The sequence below is a fragment of the Mixophyes fleayi genome, chromosome 1 (genome assembly GCF_038048845.1).
Source record: "Mixophyes fleayi isolate aMixFle1 chromosome 1, aMixFle1.hap1, whole genome shotgun sequence".
Lineage (NCBI taxonomy): Eukaryota > Metazoa > Chordata > Amphibia > Anura > Limnodynastidae > Mixophyes > Mixophyes fleayi.
This window is the reverse complement of record NC_134402.1, coordinates 282,170,067-282,192,796: the sequence shown is the minus strand read 5'-3', so window position 1 is coordinate 282,192,796 and position 22,730 is coordinate 282,170,067. Positions and strand designations below refer to the sequence as shown.

General features: G+C 31.0%; 16 non-coding genes across 16 annotated transcripts; all 16 read right to left on the bottom strand.

Moving 5' to 3' along the window:
- Window positions 1-166: 166 nt before the first annotated feature.
- Window positions 167-238, bottom strand: TRNAP-AGG (transfer RNA proline (anticodon AGG)). The gene has a single exon. It is a non-coding gene; the product is annotated as a tRNA-Pro (tRNA).
- A 917-nt stretch (window positions 239-1,155) lies between these two features.
- Window positions 1,156-1,227, bottom strand: TRNAP-AGG (transfer RNA proline (anticodon AGG)). Its single transcript has one exon. It is a non-coding gene; the product is annotated as a tRNA-Pro (tRNA).
- A 917-nt stretch (window positions 1,228-2,144) lies between these two features.
- On the bottom strand, window positions 2,145-2,216 carry TRNAP-AGG (transfer RNA proline (anticodon AGG)). Its single transcript has one exon. It is a non-coding gene; the product is annotated as a tRNA-Pro (tRNA).
- A 917-nt stretch (window positions 2,217-3,133) lies between these two features.
- TRNAP-AGG (transfer RNA proline (anticodon AGG)) lies at window positions 3,134-3,205 on the bottom strand. Its single transcript has one exon. It is a non-coding gene; the product is annotated as a tRNA-Pro (tRNA).
- Window positions 3,206-4,121: 916 nt separating this feature from the next.
- TRNAP-AGG (transfer RNA proline (anticodon AGG)) lies at window positions 4,122-4,193 on the bottom strand. Its single transcript has one exon. It is a non-coding gene; the product is annotated as a tRNA-Pro (tRNA).
- A 1,906-nt stretch (window positions 4,194-6,099) lies between these two features.
- TRNAP-AGG (transfer RNA proline (anticodon AGG)) lies at window positions 6,100-6,171 on the bottom strand. The gene has a single exon. It is a non-coding gene; the product is annotated as a tRNA-Pro (tRNA).
- Window positions 6,172-8,077: 1,906 nt separating this feature from the next.
- TRNAP-AGG (transfer RNA proline (anticodon AGG)) lies at window positions 8,078-8,149 on the bottom strand. Its single transcript has one exon. It is a non-coding gene; the product is annotated as a tRNA-Pro (tRNA).
- Window positions 8,150-9,066: 917 nt separating this feature from the next.
- TRNAP-AGG (transfer RNA proline (anticodon AGG)) lies at window positions 9,067-9,138 on the bottom strand. Its single transcript has one exon. It is a non-coding gene; the product is annotated as a tRNA-Pro (tRNA).
- A 917-nt stretch (window positions 9,139-10,055) lies between these two features.
- On the bottom strand, window positions 10,056-10,127 carry TRNAP-AGG (transfer RNA proline (anticodon AGG)). The gene has a single exon. It is a non-coding gene; the product is annotated as a tRNA-Pro (tRNA).
- Window positions 10,128-11,044: 917 nt separating this feature from the next.
- Window positions 11,045-11,116, bottom strand: TRNAP-AGG (transfer RNA proline (anticodon AGG)). Its single transcript has one exon. It is a non-coding gene; the product is annotated as a tRNA-Pro (tRNA).
- A 917-nt stretch (window positions 11,117-12,033) lies between these two features.
- TRNAP-AGG (transfer RNA proline (anticodon AGG)) lies at window positions 12,034-12,105 on the bottom strand. The gene has a single exon. It is a non-coding gene; the product is annotated as a tRNA-Pro (tRNA).
- A 917-nt stretch (window positions 12,106-13,022) lies between these two features.
- On the bottom strand, window positions 13,023-13,094 carry TRNAP-AGG (transfer RNA proline (anticodon AGG)). Its single transcript has one exon. It is a non-coding gene; the product is annotated as a tRNA-Pro (tRNA).
- A 2,895-nt stretch (window positions 13,095-15,989) lies between these two features.
- Window positions 15,990-16,061, bottom strand: TRNAP-AGG (transfer RNA proline (anticodon AGG)). The gene has a single exon. It is a non-coding gene; the product is annotated as a tRNA-Pro (tRNA).
- Window positions 16,062-17,967: 1,906 nt separating this feature from the next.
- Window positions 17,968-18,039, bottom strand: TRNAP-AGG (transfer RNA proline (anticodon AGG)). The gene has a single exon. It is a non-coding gene; the product is annotated as a tRNA-Pro (tRNA).
- A 1,906-nt stretch (window positions 18,040-19,945) lies between these two features.
- On the bottom strand, window positions 19,946-20,017 carry TRNAP-AGG (transfer RNA proline (anticodon AGG)). The gene has a single exon. It is a non-coding gene; the product is annotated as a tRNA-Pro (tRNA).
- Window positions 20,018-21,923: 1,906 nt separating this feature from the next.
- Window positions 21,924-21,995, bottom strand: TRNAP-AGG (transfer RNA proline (anticodon AGG)). Its single transcript has one exon. It is a non-coding gene; the product is annotated as a tRNA-Pro (tRNA).
- Between the last annotated feature and the right edge of the window lie 735 nt (window positions 21,996-22,730).

The window sequence follows — 22,730 nt, the reverse complement described above, 5'->3', positions numbered from 1 at the left end:
TAAAACTTTTTGAAACATTAACTAAGAATCATCCCATTAATACATAGGGATTTTGTTTTGGACAATGTTATGAGAGCTATTTTGGGAAATTGACAAAATCTATCTTCAAATGGCTAGCTTTACTGAATCAACTAAAAACAATAAGATGAAAATTACAAGTAGTTATGGGCTCATCCGGGATTTGAACCCGGGACCTCTTGCACCCTAAGCGAGAATCATACCCCTAGACCAACGAGCCATTCAGAAGCATAAATTTAAGTGAGTTTTTCGAATTTTTAAAAGCAAAAAGAAGTAATTATTTTAAAAATTTAATTCTGACAAAAAGAAAATTGCAAAGTATAGAAAATATTACCTTTAACTAGACATTTTACAATGTTAACCCATTTCAATATTGCAATTTTATTATATATGATGCCTACAGTATTTGGATTTTTCTGGGGAATAATCAGAGAATCTATCACACTCTATGGGAGAAGTACGTTTTTAGACCAATAAGCAACACAAGAGAACATGATTTAGCTGTGTTTTGTGTCAAAATGAGACTGTTCTTTAAATACACTCCAGGTCATCTACGTTGGAGAGATTTGTTTATCTGATATGGTTCCATATGGTTGATTTTCTTACGAAGTATGCACTTATGAAAGTGTAAGTTTTTATTAATATAACATATTGTTGATGTTGAGATTTTTCTAAGCATTCACATCTGAAAATTTGAAAGCCAAGAATCACAGTACCTACAAAGTACCTACTCTTTATTAGTATCATATCTGTAAATAATAAAGACACTCAAAAGAAAGACTTTATTTATTCACAACTTAAGTTAATATAGATTTATTTAGGAACACTACTGTCTTCTATAGAAAAGAAATGTACAAGTCATTGAAAATGTAACCATAGGAGACACATTTTACTAAATTTACTCACTTGAAAATCATAAAGCCAAGATTCATAAGTATCTGCAAAGAATAGTCTCATTCAGTTTGGGCACATGAGACTTTTTGAAACATTAACTAAGAATCATCCCATTAATACATAGGGATTTTGTTTTGGACAATGTTATGAGAGCTATTTTGGGAAATTCACAAAATCTAACTTGAAATGGCTAGCTTTACTGAATCAACTAAAAACAATAAGATGAAAATGACTATAAGTCATGGGCTCGTCCAGGATTTGAACCCGGGACCTCTCGCATCCTAAGCAAGAATCATACCCCTAGACCAACGAGCCATTTAGAAGCAAAAATTTAAGTGCATTTTTCGAATTTTTAAAAGCAAAAAGAAGTAATTATTTTAAAAATGTAATTCTGACAAAAAGAAACTTGTAAAGTATAGAAAATATTACCTTTAACTAGACATTTTACAATGTAAACCCATTTCAATATTGCAATTTTATTATATATGATGCCTACAGTGTTTGGGTTTTTCTGGGGAATAATTAGAGAATCTATCACACTCTATGTGAGAAGAATGTTTTTAGACCAATAAGCAACACAAGAGAACATGATTTAGCTGTGTTTTGTGTCAAAATGAGACTGTTCTTTAAATACACTCCAGGTCAACAACGTTGGAGAGATTTGTTTATCTGATATGGTTCCATATGGTTGATTTTCTTACGAAGTATGCACTTATGAAAGTGTAAGTTTTTATTAATATAACATATTGTGTATGTTGAGATTTTTCTAAGCATTCACATCTGAAAATTTGAAAGCCAAGAAACACAGTACCTACAAAGTACCTACTCTTTAATAGTATCATATCTGTAAATAATAAAGACACTCAAACGAAAGACTTTATTTATTCATATCTTAAGTTAATATAGATTTATTTAGGAACACTACTGTCTTCTATAGAAAAGAAATGTACAAGTCATCGAAAATGTAACCATAGGAGTCACATTTTACTAAATTTACTCACTTGAAAATCATAAAGCCAAGATTCATAAGTACCTGCAAAGAATAGTCTCATTCAGTTTGGGCACATGAGACTTTTTGAAACATTAACAAAGAATCATCCCATTAATACATAGGGATTTTGTTTTGGACAATGTTATGAGAGCTATTTTGGGAAATTGACAAAATCTAACTTGAAATGGCTAGCTTTACTGAATCAACTAAAAACAATAAGATGAAAATGACAAGGAGTCATGGGCTCATCCAGGATTTGAACCCGGGACCTCTCGCACCCTAAGCGAGAATCATACCCCTAGACCAACGAGCCATTTAGAAGCAAAAATTTAAGTGCATTTTTCGAATTTTTAAAAGCAAAAAGAAGTAATTATTTTAAAAATGTAATTCTGCCAAAAAGAAACTTGTAAAGTATAGAAAATATTACCTTTAACTAGACATTTTACAATGTAAACCCATTTCAATATTGCAATTTTATTATATATGATGCCTACAGTGTTTGGGTTTTTCTGGGGAATAATCAGAGAATCTATCACACTCTATGTGAGAAGAATGTTTTTAGACCAATAAGCAACACAAGAGAACATGATTTAGCTGTGTTTTGTGTCAAAATGAGACTGTTCTTTAAATACACTCCAGGTCAACAACGTTGGAGAGATTTGTTTATCTGATATGGTTCCATATGGTTGATTTTCTTACGAAGTATGCACTTATGAAAGTGTAAGTTTTTATTAATATAACATATTGTTGATGTTGAGATTTTTCTAAGCATTCACATCTGAAAGTTTGAAAGCCAAGAAACACAGTACCTACAAAGTACCTACTCTTTAATAGTATCATATCTGTAAATAATAAAGACACTCAAACGAAAGACTTTATTTATTCATATCTTAAGTTAATATAGATTTATTTAGGAACACTACTGTCTTCTATAGAAAAGAAATGTACAAGTCATCGAAAATGTAACCATAGGAGTCACATTTTACTAAATTTACTCACTTGAAAATCATAAAGCCAAGATTCATAAGTACCTGCAAAGAATAGTCTCATTCAGTTTGGGCACATGAGACTTTTTGAAACATTAACAAAGAATCATCCCATTAATACATAGGGATTTTGTTTTGGACAATGTTATGAGAGCTATTTTGGGAAATTGACAAAATCTAATTTGAAATGGCTAGCTTTACTGAATCAACTAAAAACAATAAGATGAAAATGACAAGGAGTCATGGGCTCGTCCAGGATTTGAACCCAGGACCTCTCGCACCCTAAGCGAGAATCATACCCCTAGACCAACGAGCCATTTAGAAGCAAAAATTTAAGTGCATTTTTCGAATTTTTAAAAGCAAAAAGAAGTAATTATTTTAAAAATGTAATTCTGCCAAAAAGAAACTTGTAAAGTATAGAAAATATTACCTTTAACTAGACATTTTACAATGTAAACCCATTTCAATATTGCAATTTTATTATATATGATGCCTACAGTGTTTGGGTTTTTCTGGGGAATAATCAGAGAATCTATCACACTCTATGTGAGAAGAATGTTTTTAGACCAATAAGCAACACAAGAGAACATGATTTAGCTGTGTTTTGTGTCAAAATGAGACTGTTCTTTAAATACACTCCAGGTCAACAACGTTGGAGAGATTTGTTTATCTGATATGGTTCCATATGGTTGATTTTCTTACGAAGTATGCACTTATGAAAGTGTAAGTTTTTATTAATATAACATATTGTGTATGTTGAGATTTTTCTAAGCATTCACATCTGAAAATTTGAAAGCCAAGAAACACAGTACCTACAAAGTACCTATCTTTAATAGTATCATATCTGTAAATAATAAAGACACTCAAACGAAAGACTTTATTTATTCATATCTTAAGTTAATATAGATTTATTTAGGAACACTACTGTCTTCTATAGAAAAGAAATGTACAAGTCATCGAAAATGTAACCATAGGAGTCACATTTTACTAAATTTACTCACTTGAAAATCATAAAGCCAAGATTCATAAGTACCTGCAAAGAATAGTCTCATTCAGTTTGGGCACATGAGACTTTTTGAAACATTAACAAAGAATCATCCCATTAATACATAGGGATTTTGTTTTGGACAATGTTATGAGAGCTATTTTTGGAAATTGACAAAATCTAACTTGAAATGGCTAGCTTTACTGAATCAACTAAAAACAATAAGATGAAAATGACAAGGAGTCATGGGCTCGTCCAGGATTTGAACCCGGGACCTCTCGCACCCTAAGCGAGAATCATACCCCTAGACCAACGAGCCATTTAGAAGCAAAAATTTAAGTGCATTTTTCGAATTTTTAAAAGCAAAAAGAAGTAATTATTTTAAAAATGTAATTCTGCCAAAAAGAAACTTGTAAAGTATAGAAAATATTACCTTTAACTAGATATTTTACAATGTAAACCCATTTCAATATTGCAATTTTATTATATATGATGCCTACAGTGTTTGGGTTTTTCTGGGGAATAATCAGAGAATCTATCACACTCTATGTGAGAAGAACGTTTTTAGACCAATAAGCAACACAAGAGAACATGATTTAGCTGTGTTTTGTGTCAAAATGAGACTGTTCTTTAAATACACTCCAGGTCATCTACGTTGGAGAGATTTGTTTATCTGATATGGTTCCATATGGTTGATTTTCTTATGAAGTATGCACTTATGAAAGTGTAAGTTTTTATTAATATAACATATTCTGTATGTTGAGATTTTTCTAAGCATTCACATCTGAAAATTTGAAAGCCAAGAATCACAGTACCTACAAAGTACCTACTCTTTATTAGTATCATATCTGTAAATAATAAAGACACTCAAACGAAAGACTTTATTTATTCATATCTTAAGTTAATATAGATTTATTTAGGAACACTACTGTCTTCTATAGAAAAGAAATGTACAAGTCATCGAAAATGTAACCATAGGAGTCACATTTTACTAAATTTACTCACTTGAAAATCATAAAGCCAAGATTCATAAGTACCTGCAAAGAATAGTCTCATTCAGTTTGGGCACATGAGACTTTTTGAAACATTAACAAAGTATCATCCCATTAATACATAGGGATTTTGTTTTGTACAATGTTATGAGAGCTATTTTGGGAAATTGACAAAATCTAATTTGAAATGGCTAGCTTTACTGAATCAACTAAAAACAATAAGATGAAAATGACAAGGAGTCATGGGCTTGTCCGGGATTTGAACCTGGGACCTCTCGCACCCTAAGTGACAATCATACCCCTAGACCAACGAGCCATTTAGAAGCAAAAATTTAAGTGCATTTTTCGAATTTTTAAAAGCAAAAAGAAGTAATTATTTTAAAAATGTAATTCTGCCAAAAAGAAACTTGTAAAGTATAGAAAATATTACCTTTAACTAGATATTTTACAATGTAAACCCATTTCAATATTGCAATTTTATTATATATGATGCCTACAGTGTTTTGGTTTTTCTGGGGAATAATCAGAGAATCTATCACACTCTATGTGAGAAGAACGTTTTTAGACCAATAAGCAACACAAGAGAACATGATTTAGCTGTGTTTTGTGTCAAAATGAGACTGTTCTTTAAATACACTCCAGGTCAACAACGTTGGAGAGATTTGTTTATCTGATATGGTTCCATATGGTTGATTTTCTTACGAAGTATGCACTTATGAAAGTGTAAGTTTTTATTAATATAATATATTGTTGATGTTGAGATTTTTCTAAGCATTCACATCTGAAAGTTTGAAAGCAAAGAATCACAGTACCTACAAAGTATCTACTCTTAATTAGTATCATATCTGTAAATATTAAAGACACTCAAAAGAAAGACTTTATTTATTCATATCTTAAGTTAATATAGATTTATTTAGGAACACTACTGTCTTCTATAGAAAAGAAATGTACAAGTCATCGAAAATGTAACCATAGGAGTCACATTTTACTAAATTTACTCACTTGAAAATCATAAAGCCAAGATTCATAAGTACCTGCAAAGAATAGTCTCATTCAGTTTGGGCACATGAGACTTTTTGAAACATTAACAAAGAATCATCCCATTAATACATAGGGATTTTGTTTTGGACAATGTTATGAGAGCTATTTTCGGAAATTGACAAAATCTAACTTGAAATGGCTAGCTTTACTGAATCAACTAAAAACAATAAGATGAAAATGACAAGGAGTCATGGGCTTGTCCGGGATTTGAACCCGGGACCTCCCGCACCCTAAGCGAGAATCATACCCCTAGACCAACGAGCCATTTAGAAGCAAAAATTTAAGTGCATTTTTCGAATTTTTAAAAGCATAAAGAAGTAATTATTTTAAAAATGTAATTCTGCCAAAAAGAAACTTGTAAAGTATAGAAAATATTACCTTTAACTAGATATTTTACAATGCAAACCCATTTCAATATTGCAATTTTATTATATATGATGCCTACAGTGTTTGGGTTTTTCTGGGGAATAATCAGAGAATCTATCACACTCTATGTGAGAAGAACGTTTTTAGACCAATAAGCAACACAAGAGAACATGATTTAGCTGTGTTTTGTGTCAAAATGAGACTGTTCTTTAAATACACTCCAGGTCAACAACGTTGGAGAGATTTGTTTATCTGATATGGTTCCATATGGTTGATTTTCTTACGAAGTATGCACTTATGAAAGTGTAAGTTTTTATTAATATAACATATTGTTGATGTTGAGATTTTTCTAAGCATTCACATCTGAAAGTTTGAAAGCAAAGAATCACAGTACCTACAAAGTATCTACTCTTAATTAGTATCATATCTGTAAATATTAAAGACACTCAAAAGAAAGACTTTATTTATTCATATCTTAAGTTAATATAGATTTATTTAGGAACACTACTGTCTTCTATAGAAAAGAAATGTACAAGTCATCGAAAATGTAACCATAGGAGTCACATTTTACTAAATTTACTCACTTGAAAATCATAAAGCCAAGATTCATAAGTACCTGCAAAGAATAGTCTCATTCAGTTTGGGCACATGAGACTTTTTGAAACATTAACAAAGAATCATCCCATTAATACATAGGGATTTTGTTTTGGACAATGTTATGAGAGCTATTTTCGGAAATTGACAAAATCTAATTTGAAATGGCTAGCTTTACTGAATCAACTAAAAACAATAAGATGAAAATGACAAGGAGTCATGGGCTCGACCGGGATTTGAACCCGGGACCTCTTGCACCCTAAGCGAGAATCATACCCCTAGACCAACGAGCCATTTAGAAGCAAAAATTTAAGTGCATTTTTCGAATTTTTAAAAGCAAAAAGAAGTAATTATTTTAAAAATGTAATTCTGCCAAAAAGAAACTTGTAAAGTATAGAAAATATTACCTTTAACTAGATATTTTACAATGTAAACCCATTTCAATATTGCAATTTTATTATATATGATGCCTACAGTGTTTTGGTTTTTCTGGGGAATAATCAGAGAATCTATCACACTCTATGTGAGAAGAACGTTTTTAGACCAATAAGCAACACAAGAGAACATGATTTAGCTGTGTTTTGTGTCAAAATGAGACTGTTCTTTAAATACACTCCAGGTCAACAACGTTGGAGAGATTTGTTTATCTGATATGGTTCCATATGGTTGATTTTCTTACGAAGTATGCACTTATGAAAGTGTAAGTTTTTATTAATATAATATATTGTTGATGTTGAGATTTTTCTAAGCATTCACATCTGAAAGTTTGAAAGCAAAGAATCACAGTACCTACAAAGTATCTACTCTTAATTAGTATCATATCTGTAAATATTAAAGACACTCAAAAGAAAGACTTTATTTATTCATATCTTAAGTTAATATAGATTTATTTAGGAACACTACTGTCTTCTATAGAAAAGAAATGTACAAGTCATCGAAAATGTAACCATAGGAGTCACATTTTACTAAATTTACTCACTTGAAAATCATAAAGCCAAGATTCATAAGTACCTGCAAAGAATAGTCTCATTCAGTTTGGGCACATGAGACTTTTTGAAACATTAACAAAGAATCATCCCATTAATACATAGGGATTTTGTTTTGGACAATGTTATGAGAGCTATTTTCGGAAATTGACAAAATCTAACTTGAAATGGCTAGCTTTACTGAATCAACTAAAAACAATAAGATGAAAATGACAAGGAGTCATGGGCTCGTCCGGGATTTGAACCCGGGACCTCCCGCACCCTAAGCGAGAATCATACCCCTAGACCAACGAGCCATTTAGAAGCAAAAATTTAAGTGCATTTTTCGAATTTTTAAAAGCATAAAGAAGTAATTATTTTAAAAATGTAATTCTGCCAAAAAGAAACTTGTAAAGTATAGAAAATATTACCTTTAACTAGATATTTTACAATGCAAACCCATTTCAATATTGCAATTTTATTATATATGATGCCTACAGTGTTTGGGTTTTTCTGGGGAATAATCAGAGAATCTATCACACTCTATGTGAGAAGAACATTTTTAGACCAATAAGCAACACAAGAGAACATGATTTAGCTGTGTTTTGTGTCAAAATGAGACTGTTCTTTAAATACACTCCAGGTCAACAATGTTGGAGAGATTTGTTTATCTGATATGGTTCCATATGGTTGATTTTCTTACGAAGTATGCACTTATGAAAGTGTAAGTTTTTATTAATATAACATATTGTTGATGTTGAGATTTTTCTAAGCATTCACATCTGAAAATTTGAAAGCCAAGAATCACAGTACCTACAAAGTACCTACTCTTTATTAGTTTCATATCTGTAAATATTAAAGACCCTCAAAAGAAAGACTTTATTTATTCACAACTTAAGTTAATATAGATTTATTTTGGAACACTTCTGTCTTCTATAGAAAAGAAATGTACGAGTCATTGAAAATTTAACCATAGGAGTCACATTTTACTAAATTTACTCACTTGAAAATCATAAAGCCAAGATTCATAAGTACCTGCAAAGAATAGTCTCATTCAGTTTGGGCACATAAAACTTTTTGAAACATTAACTAAGAATCATCCCATTAATACATAGGGATTTTGTTTTGGACAATGTTATGAGAGCTATTTTGGGAAATTGACAAAATCTATCTTCAAATGGCTAGCTTTACTGAATCAACTAAAAACAATAAGATGAAAATTACAAGTAGTTATGGGCTCATCCGGGATTTGAACCCGGGACCTCTTGCACCCTAAGCGAGAATCATACCCCTAGACCAACGAGCCATTCAGAAGCATAAATTTAAGTGAGTTTTTCGAATTTTTAAAAGCAAAAAGAAGTAATTATTTTAAAAATTTAATTCTGACAAAAAGAAAATTGCAAAGTATAGAAAATATTACCTTTAACTAGACATTTTACAATGTTAACCCATTTCAATATTGCAATTTTATTATATATGATGCCTACAGTATTTGGATTTTTCTGGGGAATAATCAGAGAATCTATCACACTCTATGGGAGAAGTACGTTTTTAGACCAATAAGCAACACAAGAGAACATGATTTAGCTGTGTTTTGTGTCAAAATGAGACTGTTCTTTAAATACACTCCAGGTCATCTACGTTGGAGAGATTTGTTTATCTGATATGGTTCCATATGGTTGATTTTCTTACGAAGTATGCACTTATGAAAGTGTAAGTTTTTATTAATATAACATATTGTTGATGTTGAGATTTTTCTAAGCATTCACATCTGAAAATTTGAAAGCCAAGAATCACAGTACCTACAAAGTACCTACTCTTTATTAGTATCATATCTGTAAATAATAAAGACACTCAAAAGAAAGACTTTATTTATTCACAACTTAAGTTAATATAGATTTATTTAGGAACACTACTGTCTTCTATAGAAAAGAAATGTACAAGTCATTGAAAATGTAACCATAGGAGACACATTTTACTAAATTTACTCACTTGAAAATCATAAAGCCAAGATTCATAAGTATCTGCAAAGAATAGTCTCATTCAGTTTGGGCACATGAGACTTTTTGAAACATTAACTAAGAATCATCCCATTAATACATAGGGATTTTGTTTTGGACAATGTTATGAGAGCTATTTTGGGAAATTCACAAAATCTAACTTGAAATGGCTAGCTTTACTGAATCAACTAAAAACAATAAGATGAAAATGACTATAAGTCATGGGCTCGTCCAGGATTTGAACCCGGGACCTCTCGCATCCTAAGCAAGAATCATACCCCTAGACCAACGAGCCATTTAGAAGCAAAAATTTAAGTGCATTTTTCGAATTTTTAAAAGCAAAAAGAAGTAATTATTTTAAAAATGTAATTCTGACAAAAAGAAACTTGTAAAGTATAGAAAATATTACCTTTAACTAGACATTTTACAATGTAAACCCATTTCAATATTGCAATTTTATTATATATGATGCCTACAGTGTTTGGGTTTTTCTGGGGAATAATTAGAGAATCTATCACACTCTATGTGAGAAGAATGTTTTTAGACCAATAAGCAACACAAGAGAACATGATTTAGCTGTGTTTTGTGTCAAAATGAGACTGTTCTTTAAATACACTCCAGGTCAACAACGTTGGAGAGATTTGTTTATCTGATATGGTTCCATATGGTTGATTTTCTTACGAAGTATGCACTTATGAAAGTGTAAGTTTTTATTAATATAACATATTGTGTATGTTGAGATTTTTCTAAGCATTCACATCTGAAAATTTGAAAGCCAAGAAACACAGTACCTACAAAGTACCTACTCTTTAATAGTATCATATCTGTAAATAATAAAGACACTCAAACGAAAGACTTTATTTATTCATATCTTAAGTTAATATAGATTTATTTAGGAACACTACTGTCTTCTATAGAAAAGAAATGTACAAGTCATCGAAAATGTAACCATAGGAGTCACATTTTACTAAATTTACTCACTTGAAAATCATAAAGCCAAGATTCATAAGTACCTGCAAAGAATAGTCTCATTCAGTTTGGGCACATGAGACTTTTTGAAACATTAACAAAGAATCATCCCATTAATACATAGGGATTTTGTTTTGGACAATGTTATGAGAGCTATTTTGGGAAATTGACAAAATCTAACTTGAAATGGCTAGCTTTACTGAATCAACTAAAAACAATAAGATGAAAATGACAAGGAGTCATGGGCTCGTCCAGGATTTGAACCCGGGACCTCTCGCACCCTAAGCGAGAATCATACCCCTAGACCAACGAGCCATTTAGAAGCAAAAATTTAAGTGCATTTTTCGAATTTTTAAAAGCAAAAAGAAGTAATTATTTTAAAAATGTAATTCTGCCAAAAAGAAACTTGTAAAGTATAGAAAATATTACCTTTAACTAGACATTTTACAATGTAAACCCATTTCAATATTGCAATTTTATTATATATGATGCCTACAGTGTTTGGGTTTTTCTGGGGAATAATCAGAGAATCTATCACACTCTATGTGAGAAGAATGTTTTTAGACCAATAAGCAACACAAGAGAACATGATTTAGCTGTGTTTTGTGTCAAAATGAGACTGTTCTTTAAATACACTCCAGGTCAACAACGTTGGAGAGATTTGTTTATCTGATATGGTTCCATATGGTTGATTTTCTTACGAAGTATGCACTTATGAAAGTGTAAGTTTTTATTAATATAACATATTGTTGATGTTGAGATTTTTCTAAGCATTCACATCTGAAAGTTTGAAAGCCAAGAAACACAGTACCTACAAAGTACCTACTCTTTAATAGTATCATATCTGTAAATAATAAAGACACTCAAACGAAAGACTTTATTTATTCATATCTTAAGTTAATATAGATTTATTTAGGAACACTACTGTCTTCTATAGAAAAGAAATGTACAAGTCATCGAAAATGTAACCATAGGAGTCACATTTTACTAAATTTACTCACTTGAAAATCATAAAGCCAAGATTCATAAGTACCTGCAAAGAATAGTCTCATTCAGTTTGGGCACATGAGACTTTTTGAAACATTAACAAAGAATCATCCCATTAATACATAGGGATTTTGTTTTGGACAATGTTATGAGAGCTATTTTGGGAAATTGACAAAATCTAATTTGAAATGGCTAGCTTTACTGAATCAACTAAAAACAATAAGATGAAAATGACAAGGAGTCATGGGCTCGTCCAGGATTTGAACCCAGGACCTCTCGCACCCTAAGCGAGAATCATACCCCTAGACCAACGAGCCATTTAGAAGCAAAAATTTAAGTGCATTTTTCGAATTTTTAAAAGCAAAAAGAAGTAATTATTTTAAAAATGTAATTCTGCCAAAAAGAAACTTGTAAAGTATAGAAAATATTACCTTTAACTAGACATTTTACAATGTAAACCCATTTCAATATTGCAATTTTATTATATATGATGCCTACAGTGTTTGGGTTTTTCTGGGGAATAATCAGAGAATCTATCACACTCTATGTGAGAAGAATGTTTTTAGACCAATAAGCAACACAAGAGAACATGATTTAGCTGTGTTTTGTGTCAAAATGAGACTGTTCTTTAAATACACTCCAGGTCAACAACGTTGGAGAGATTTGTTTATCTGATATGGTTCCATATGGTTGATTTTCTTACGAAGTATGCACTTATGAAAGTGTAAGTTTTTATTAATATAACATATTGTGTATGTTGAGATTTTTCTAAGCATTCACATCTGAAAATTTGAAAGCCAAGAAACACAGTACCTACAAAGTACCTACTCTTTAATAGTATCATATCTGTAAATAATAAAGACACTCAAACGAAAGACTTTATTTATTCATATCTTAAGTTAATATAGATTTATTTAGGAACACTACTGTCTTCTATAGAAAAGAAATGTACAAGTCATCGAAAATGTAACCATAGGAGTCACATTTTACTAAATTTACTCACTTGAAAATCATAAAGCCAAGATTCATAAGTACCTGCAAAGAATAGTCTCATTCAGTTTGGGCACATGAGACTTTTTGAAACATTAACAAAGAATCATCCCATTAATACATAGGGATTTTGTTTTGGACAATGTTATGAGAGCTATTTTTGGAAATTGACAAAATCTAACTTGAAATGGCTAGCTTTACTGAATCAACTAAAAACAATAAGATGAAAATGACAAGGAGTCATGGGCTCGTCCAGGATTTGAACCCGGGACCTCTCGCACCCTAAGCGAGAATCATACCCCTAGACCAACGAGCCATTTAGAAGCAAAAATTTAAGTGCATTTTTCGAATTTTTAAAAGCAAAAAGAAGTAATTATTTTAAAAATGTAATTCTGCCAAAAAGAAACTTGTAAAGTATAGAAAATATTACCTTTAACTAGATATTTTACAATGTAAACCCATTTCAATATTGCAATTTTATTATATATGATGCCTACAGTGTTTGGGTTTTTCTGGGGAATAATCAGAGAATCTATCACACTCTATGTGAGAAGAACGTTTTTAGACCAATAAGCAACACAAGAGAACATGATTTAGCTGTGTTTTGTGTCAAAATGAGACTGTTCTTTAAATACACTCCAGGTCATCTACGTTGGAGAGATTTGTTTATCTGATATGGTTCCATATGGTTGATTTTCTTATGAAGTATGCACTTATGAAAGTGTAAGTTTTTATTAATATAACATATTCTGTATGTTGAGATTTTTCTAAGCATTCACATCTGAAAATTTGAAAGCCAAGAATCACAGTACCTACAAAGTACCTACTCTTTATTAGTATCATATCTGTAAATAATAAAGACACTCAAACGAAAGACTTTATTTATTCATATCTTAAGTTAATATAGATTTATTTAGGAACACTACTGTCTTCTATAGAAAAGAAATGTACAAGTCATCGAAAATGTAACCATAGGAGTCACATTTTACTAAATTTACTCACTTGAAAATCATAAAGCCAAGATTCATAAGTACCTGCAAAGAATAGTCTCATTCAGTTTGGGCACATGAGACTTTTTGAAACATTAACAAAGTATCATCCCATTAATACATAGGGATTTTGTTTTGTACAATGTTATGAGAGCTATTTTGGGAAATTGACAAAATCTAATTTGAAATGGCTAGCTTTACTGAATCAACTAAAAACAATAAGATGAAAATGACAAGGAGTCATGGGCTTGTCCGGGATTTGAACCTGGGACCTCTCGCACCCTAAGTGACAATCATACCCCTAGACCAACGAGCCATTTAGAAGCAAAAATTTAAGTGCATTTTTCGAATTTTTAAAAGCAAAAAGAAGTAATTATTTTAAAAATGTTATTCTGCCAAAAAGAAACTTGTAAAGTATAGAAAATATTACCTTTAACTAGATATTTTACAATGTAAACCCATTTCAATATTGCAATTTTATTATATATGATGCCTACAGTGTTTGGGTTTTTCTGGGGAATAATCAGAGAATCTATCACACTCTATGTGAGAAGAACGTTTTTAGACCAATAAGCAACACAAGAGAACATGATTTAGCTGTGTTTTGTGTCAAAATGAGACTGTTCTTTAAATACACTCCAGGTCAACAACGTTGGAGAGATTTGTTTATCTGATATGGTTCCATATGGTTGATTTTCTTACGAAGTATGCACTTATGAAAGTGTAAGTTTTTATTAATATAACATATTGTTGATGTTGAGATTTTTCTAAGCATTCACATCTGAAAGTTTGAAAGCAAAGAATCACAGTACCTACAAAGTATCTACTCTTAATTAGTATCATATCTGTAAATATTAAAGACACTCAAAAGAAAGACTTTATTTATTCATATCTTAAGTTAATATAGATTTATTTAGGAACACTACTGTCTTCTATAGAAAAGAAATGTACAAGTCATCGAAAATGTAACCATAGGAGTCACATTTTACTAAATTTACTCACTTGAAAATCATAAAGCCAAGATTCATAAGTACCTGCAAAGAATAGTCTCATTCAGTTTGGGCACATGAGACTTTTTGAAACATTAACAAAGAATCATCCCATTAATACATAGGGATTTTGTTTTGGACAATGTTATGAGAGCTATTTTCGGAAATTGACAAAATCTAATTTGAAATGGCTAGCTTTACTGAATCAACTAAAAACAATAAGATGAAAATGACAAGGAGTCATGGGCTCGACCGGGATTTGAACCCGGGACCTCTTGCACCCTAAGCGAGAATCATACCCCTAGACCAACGAGCCATTTAGAAGCAAAAATTTAAGTGCATTTTTCGAATTTTTAAAAGCAAAAAGAAGTAATTATTTTAAAAATGTAATTCTGCCAAAAAGAAACTTGTAAAGTATAGAAAATATTACCTTTAACTAGATATTTTACAATGTAAACCCATTTCAATATTGCAATTTTATTATATATGATGCCTACAGTGTTTTGGTTTTTCTGGGGAATAATCAGAGAATCTATCACACTCTATGTGAGAAGAACGTTTTTAGACCAATAAGCAACACAAGAGAACATGATTTAGCTGTGTTTTGTGTCAAAATGAGACTGTTCTTTAAATACACTCCAGGTCAACAACGTTGGAGAGATTTGTTTATCTGATATGGTTCCATATGGTTGATTTTCTTACGAAGTATGCACTTATGAAAGTGTAAGTTTTTATTAATATAATATATTGTTGATGTTGAGATTTTTCTAAGCATTCACATCTGAAAGTTTGAAAGCAAAGAATCACAGTACCTACAAAGTATCTACTCTTAATTAGTATCATATCTGTAAATATTAAAGACACTCAAAAGAAAGACTTTATTTATTCATATCTTAAGTTAATATAGATTTATTTAGGAACACTACTGTCTTCTATAGAAAAGAAATGTACAAGTCATCGAAAATGTAACCATAGGAGTCACATTTTACTAAATTTACTCACTTGAAAATCATAAAGCCAAGATTCATAAGTACCTGCAAAGAATAGTCTCATTCAGTTTGGGCACATGAGACTTTTTGAAACATTAACAAAGAATCATCCCATTAATACATAGGGATTTTGTTTTGGACAATGTTATGAGAGCTATTTTCGGAAATTGACAAAATCTAACTTGAAATGGCTAGCTTTACTGAATCAACTAAAAACAATAAGATGAAAATGACAAGGAGTCATGGGCTTGTCCGGGATTTGAACCCGGGACCTCCCGCACCCTAAGCGAGAATCATACCCCTAGACCAACGAGCCATTTAGAAGCAAAAATTTAAGTGCATTTTTCGAATTTTTAAAAGCATAAAGAAGTAATTATTTTAAAAATGTAATTCTGCCAAAAAGAAACTTGTAAAGTATAGAAAATATTACCTTTAACTAGATATTTTACAATGCAAACCCATTTCAATATTGCAATTTTATTATATATGATGCCTACAGTGTTTGGGTTTTTCTGGGGAATAATCAGAGAATCTATCACACTCTATGTGAGAAGAACGTTTTTAGACCAATAAGCAACACAAGAGAACATGATTTAGCTGTGTTTTGTGTCAAAATGAGACTGTTCTTTAAATACACTCCAGGTCAACAACGTTGGAGAGATTTGTTTATCTGATATGGTTCCATATGGTTGATTTTCTTACGAAGTATGCACTTATGAAAGTGTAAGTTTTTATTAATATAACATATTGTGTATGTTGAGATTTTTCTAAGCATTCACATCTGAAAATTTGAAAGCCAAGAATCACAGTACCTACAAAGTACCTACTCTTTATTAGTATCATATCTGTAAATAACAAAGACACTCAAAAGAAAGACTTTATTTATTCATATCTTAAGTTAATATAGATTTATTTAGGAACACTACTGTCTTCTATAGAAAAGAAATGTACAAGTCATCGAAAATGTAACCATAGGAGTCACATTTTACTAAATTTACTCACTTGAAAATCATAAAGCCAAGATTCATAAGTACCTGCAAAGAATAGTCTCATTCAGTTTGGGCACATGAGACTTTTTGAAACATTAACAAAGAATCATCCCATTAATACATAGGGATTTTGTTTTGGACAATGTTATGAGAGCTATTTTCGGAAATTGACAAAATCTAATTTGAAATGGCTAGCTTTACTGAATCAACTAAAAACAATAAGATGAAAATGACAAGGAGTCATGGGCTCGACCGGGATTTGAACCCGGGACCTCTTGCACCCTAAGCGAGAATCATACCCCTAGACCAACGAGCCATTTAGAAGCAAAAATTTAAGTGCATTTTTCGAATTTTTAAAAGCAAAAAGAAGTAATTATTTTAAAAATGTAATTCTGCCAAAAAGAAACTTGTAAAGTATAGAAAATATTACCTTTAACTAGATATTTTACAATGTAAACCCATTTCAATATTGCAATTTTATTATATATGATGCCTACAGTGTTTTGGTTTTTCTGGGGAATAATCAGAGAATCTATCACACTCTATGTGAGAAGAACGTTTTTAGACCAATAAGCAACACAAGAGAACATGATTTAGCTGTGTTTTGTGTCAAAATGAGACTGTTCTTTAAATACACTCCAGGTCAACAACGTTGGAGAGATTTGTTTATCTGATATGGTTCCATATGGTTGATTTTCTTACGAAGTATGCACTTATGAAAGTGTAAGTTTTTATTAATATAATATATTGTTGATGTTGAGATTTTTCTAAGCATTCACATCTGAAAGTTTGAAAGCAAAGAATCACAGTACCTACAAAGTATCTACTCTTAATTAGTATCATATCTGTAAATATTAAAGACACTCAAAAGAAAGACTTTATTTATTCATATCTTAAGTTAATATAGATTTATTTAGGAACACTACTGTCTTCTATAGAAAAGAAATGTACAAGTCATCGAAAATGTAACCATAGGAGTCACATTTTACTAAATTTACTCACTTGAAAATCATAAAGCCAAGATTCATAAGTACCTGCAAAGAATAGTCTCATTCAGTTTGGGCACATGAGACTTTTTGAAACATTAACAAAGAATCATCCCATTAATACATAGGGATTTTGTTTTGGACAATGTTATGAGAGCTATTTTCGGAAATTGACAAAATCTAACTTGAAATGGCTAGCTTTACTGAATCAACTAAAAACAATAAGATGAAAATGACAAGGAGTCATGGGCTCGTCCGGGATTTGAACCCGGGACCTCCCGCACCCTAAGCGAGAATCATACCCCTAGACCAACGAGCCATTTAGAAGCAAAAATTTAAGTGCATTTTTCGAATTTTTAAAAGCATAAAGAAGTAATTATTTTAAAAATGTAATTCTGCCAAAAAGAAACTTGTAAAGTATAGAAAATATTACCTTTAACTAGATATTTTACAATGCAAACCCATTTCAATATTGCAATTTTATTATATATGATGCCTACAGTGTTTGGGTTTTTCTGGGGAATAATCAGAGAATCTATCACACTCTATGTGAGAAGAACATTTTTAGACCAATAAGCAACACAAGAGAACATGATTTAGCTGTGTTTTGTGTCAAAATGAGACTGTTCTTTAAATACACTCCAGGTCAACAATGTTGGAGAGATTTGTTTATCTGATATGGTTCCATATGGTTGATTTTCTTACGAAGTATGCACTTATGAAAGTGTAAGTTTTTATTAATATAACATATTGTTGATGTTGAGATTTTTCTAAGCATTCACATCTGAAAGTTTGAAAGCAAAGAATCACAGTACCTACAAAGTATCTACTCTTAATTAGTATCATATCTGTAAATATTAAAGACACTCAAAAGAAAGACTTTATTTATTCATATCTTAAGTTAATATAGATTTATTTAGGAACACTACTGTCTTCTATAGAAAAGAAATGTACAAGTCATCGAAAATGTAACCATAGGAGTCACATTTTACTAAATTTACTCACTTGAAAATCATAAAGCCAAGATTCATAAGTACCTGCAAAAAATAGTCTCATTCAGTTTGGGCACATGAGACTTTTTGAAACATTAACAAAGAATCATCCCATTAATACATAGGGATTTTGTTTTGGACAATGTTATGAGAGCTATTTTCGGAAATTGACAAAATCTAACTTGAAATGGCTAGCTTTACTGAATCAACTAAAAACAATAAGATGAAAATGACAAGGAGTCATGGGCTCGTCCAGGATTTGAACCCGGGACCTCTTGCACCCTAAGCGAGAATCATACCCCTAGACCAACGAGCCATTTAGAAGCAAAAATTTAAGTGCATTTTTCGAATTTTTAAAAGCAAAAAGAAGTAATTATTTTAAAAATGTTATTCTGCCAAAAAGAAACTTGTAAAGTATAGAAAATATTACCTTTAACTAGATATTTTACAATGTAAACCCATTTCAATATTGCAATTTTATTATATATGATGCCTACAGTGTTTGGGTTTTTCTGGGGAATAATCAGAGAATCTATCACACTCTATGTGAGAAGAACGTTTTTAGACCAATAAGCAACACAAGAGAACATGATTTAGCTGTGTTTTGTGTCAAAATGAGACTGTTCTTTAAATACACTCCAGGTCATCTACGTTGGAGAGATTTGTTTATCTGATATGGTTCCATATGGTTGATTTTCTTACGAAGTATGCACTTATGAAAGTGTAAGTTTTTATTAATATAACATATTGTGTATGTTGAGATTTTTCTAAGCATTCACATCTGAAAATTTGAAAGCCAAGAATCACAGTACCTACAAAGTACCTACTCTTTATTAGTATCATATCTGTAAATAATAAAGACACTCAAACGAAAGACATTATTTATTCATATCTTAAGTTAATATAGATTTATTTAGGAACACTACTGTCTTCTATAGAAAAGAAATGTACAAGTCATCGAAAATGTAACCATAGGAGTCACATTTTACTAAATTTACTCACTTGAAAATCATAAAGCCAAGATTCATAAGTACCTGCAAAGAATAGTCTCATTCAGTTTGGGCACATGAGACTTTTTGAAACATTAACAAAGAATCATCCCATTAATACATAGGGATTTTGTTTTGGACAATGTTATGAGAGCTATTTTCGGAAATTGACAAAATCTAATTTGAAATGGCTAGCTTTACTGAATCAACTAAAAACAATAAGATGAAAATGACAAGGAGTCATGGGCTCGTCCGGGATTTGAACCCGGGACCTCTCGCACCCTAAGCGAGAATCATACCCCTAGACCAACGAGCCATTTAGAAGCAAAAATTTAAGTGCATTTTTCGAATTTTTAAAAGCAAAAAAAAGTAATTATTTTAAAAATGTAATTCTGCCAAAAAGAAACTTGTAAAGTATAGAAAATATTACCTTTAACTAGATATTTTACAATGTAAACCCATTTCAATATTGCAATTTTATTATATATGATGCCTACAGTGTTTGGGTTTTTGTGGGGAATAATCAGAGAATCTATCACACTCTATATGAGAAGAACGTTTTTAGACCAATAAGCAACACAAGAGAACATGATTTAGCTGTGTTTTGTGTCAAAATGAGACTGTTCTTTAAATACACTCCAGGTCAACAATGTTGGAGAGATTTGTTTATCTGATATGGTTCCATATGGTTGATTTTCTTACGAAGTATGCACTTATGAAAGTGTAAGTTTTTATTAATATAACATATTGTTGATGTTGAGATTTTTCTAAGCATTCACATATGAAAGTTTGAAAGCAAAGAATCACAGTACCTACAAAGTATCTACTCTTAATTAGTATCATATCTGTAAATATTAAAGACACTTAAAAGAAAGACTTTATTTATTCATATCTTAAGTTAATATAGATTTATTTAGGAACACTACTGTCTTCTATAGAAAAGAAATGTACAAGTCATCGAAAATGTAACCATAGGAGTCACATTTTACTAAATTTACTCACTTGAAAATCATAAAGCCAAGATTCATAAGTACCTGCAAAAAATAGTCTCATTCAGTTTGGGCACATGAGACTTTTTGAAACATTAACAAAGAATCATCCCATTAATACATAGGGATTTTGTTTTGGACAATGTTATGAGAGCTATTTTCGGAAATTGACAAAATCTAACTTGAAATGGCTAGCTTTACTGAATCAACTAAAAACAATAAGATGAAAATGACAAGGAGTCATGGGCTTGTCGGGGATTTGAACCCGGGACCTCTCGCACCCTAAGCGAGAATCATACCCCTAGACCAACGAGCCATTTAGAAGCAAAAATTTAAGTGCATTTTTCGAATTTTTAAAAGCAAAAAGAAGTAATTATTTTAAAAATGTTATTCTGCCAAAAAGAAACTTGTAAAGTATAGAAAATATTACCTTTAACTAGATATTTTACAATGTAAACCCATTTCAATATTGCAATTTTATTATATATGATGCCTACAGTGTTTGTGTTTTTCTGGGGAATAATCAGAGAATCTATCACACTCTATGTGAGAAGAACGTTTTTAGACCAATAAGCAACACAAGAGAACATGATTTAGCTGTGTTTTGTGTCAAAATGAGACTGTTCTTTAAATACACTCCAGGCCAACAATGTTGGAGAGATTTGTTTATCTGATATGGTTCCATATGGTTGATTTTCTTACGAAGTATGCACTTATGAAAGTGTAAGTTTTTATTAATATAACATATTGTTGATGTTGAGATTTTTCTAAGCATTCACATCTGAAAGTTTGAAAGCAAAGAATCACAGTACCTACAAAGTATCTACTCTTAATTAGTATCATATCTGTAAATATTAAAGACACTCAAAAGAAAGACTTTATTTATTCATATCTTAAGTTAATATAGATTTATTTAGGAACACTACTGTCTTCTATAGAAAAGAAATGTACAAGTCATCGAAAATGTAACCATAGGAGTCACATTTTACTAAATTTACTCACTTGAAAATCATAAAGCCAAGATTCATAAGTACCTGCAAAGAATAGTCTCATTCAGTTTGGGCACATGAGACTTTTTGAAACATTAACAAAGAATCATCCCATTAATACATAGGGATTTTGTTTTGGACAATGTTATGAGAGCTATTTTCGGAAATTGACAAAATCTAACTTGAAATGGCTAGCTTTACTGAATCAACTAAAAACAATAAGATGAAAATGACAAGGAGTCATGGGCTCGTCCGGGATTTGAACCCGGGACCTCTCGCACCCTAAGCGAGAATCATACCCCTAGACCAACGAGCCATTTAGAAGCAAAAGTTTAAGTGCATTTTTCGAATTTTTAAAAGCAAAAAGAAGTAATTTTTTTAAAAATGTAATTCTGCCAAAAAGAAACTTGTAAAGTATAGAAAATATTACCTTTAACTAGATATTTTACAATGTAAACCCATTTCAATATTGCAATTTTATTATATATGATGCCTACAGTGTTTGGGTTTTTCTGGGGAATAATCAGAGAATCTATCACACTCTATGTGAGAAGAACGTTTTTAGACCAATAAGCAACACAAGAGAACATGATTTAGCTGTGTTTTGTGTCAAAATGAGACTGTTCTTTAAATACACTCCAGGTCATCTACGTTGGAGAGATTTGTTTATCTGATATGGTTCCATATGGTTGATTTTCTTACGAAGTATGCACTTATGAAAGTGTAAGTTTTTATTAATATAACATATTGTGTATGTTGAGATTTTTCTAAGCATTCACATCTGAAAGTTTGAAAGCAAAGAATCACAGTACCTACAAAGTATCTACTCTTAATTAGTATCATATCTGTAAATATTAAAGACACTCAAAAGAAAGACTTTATTTATTCATATCTTAAGTTAATATAGATTTATTTAGGAACACTACTGTCTTCTATAGAAAAGAAATGTACAAGTCATCGAAAATGTAACCATAGGAGTCACATTTTACTAAATTTACTCACTTGAAAATCATAAAGCCAAGATTCATAAGTACCTGCAAAGAATAGTCTC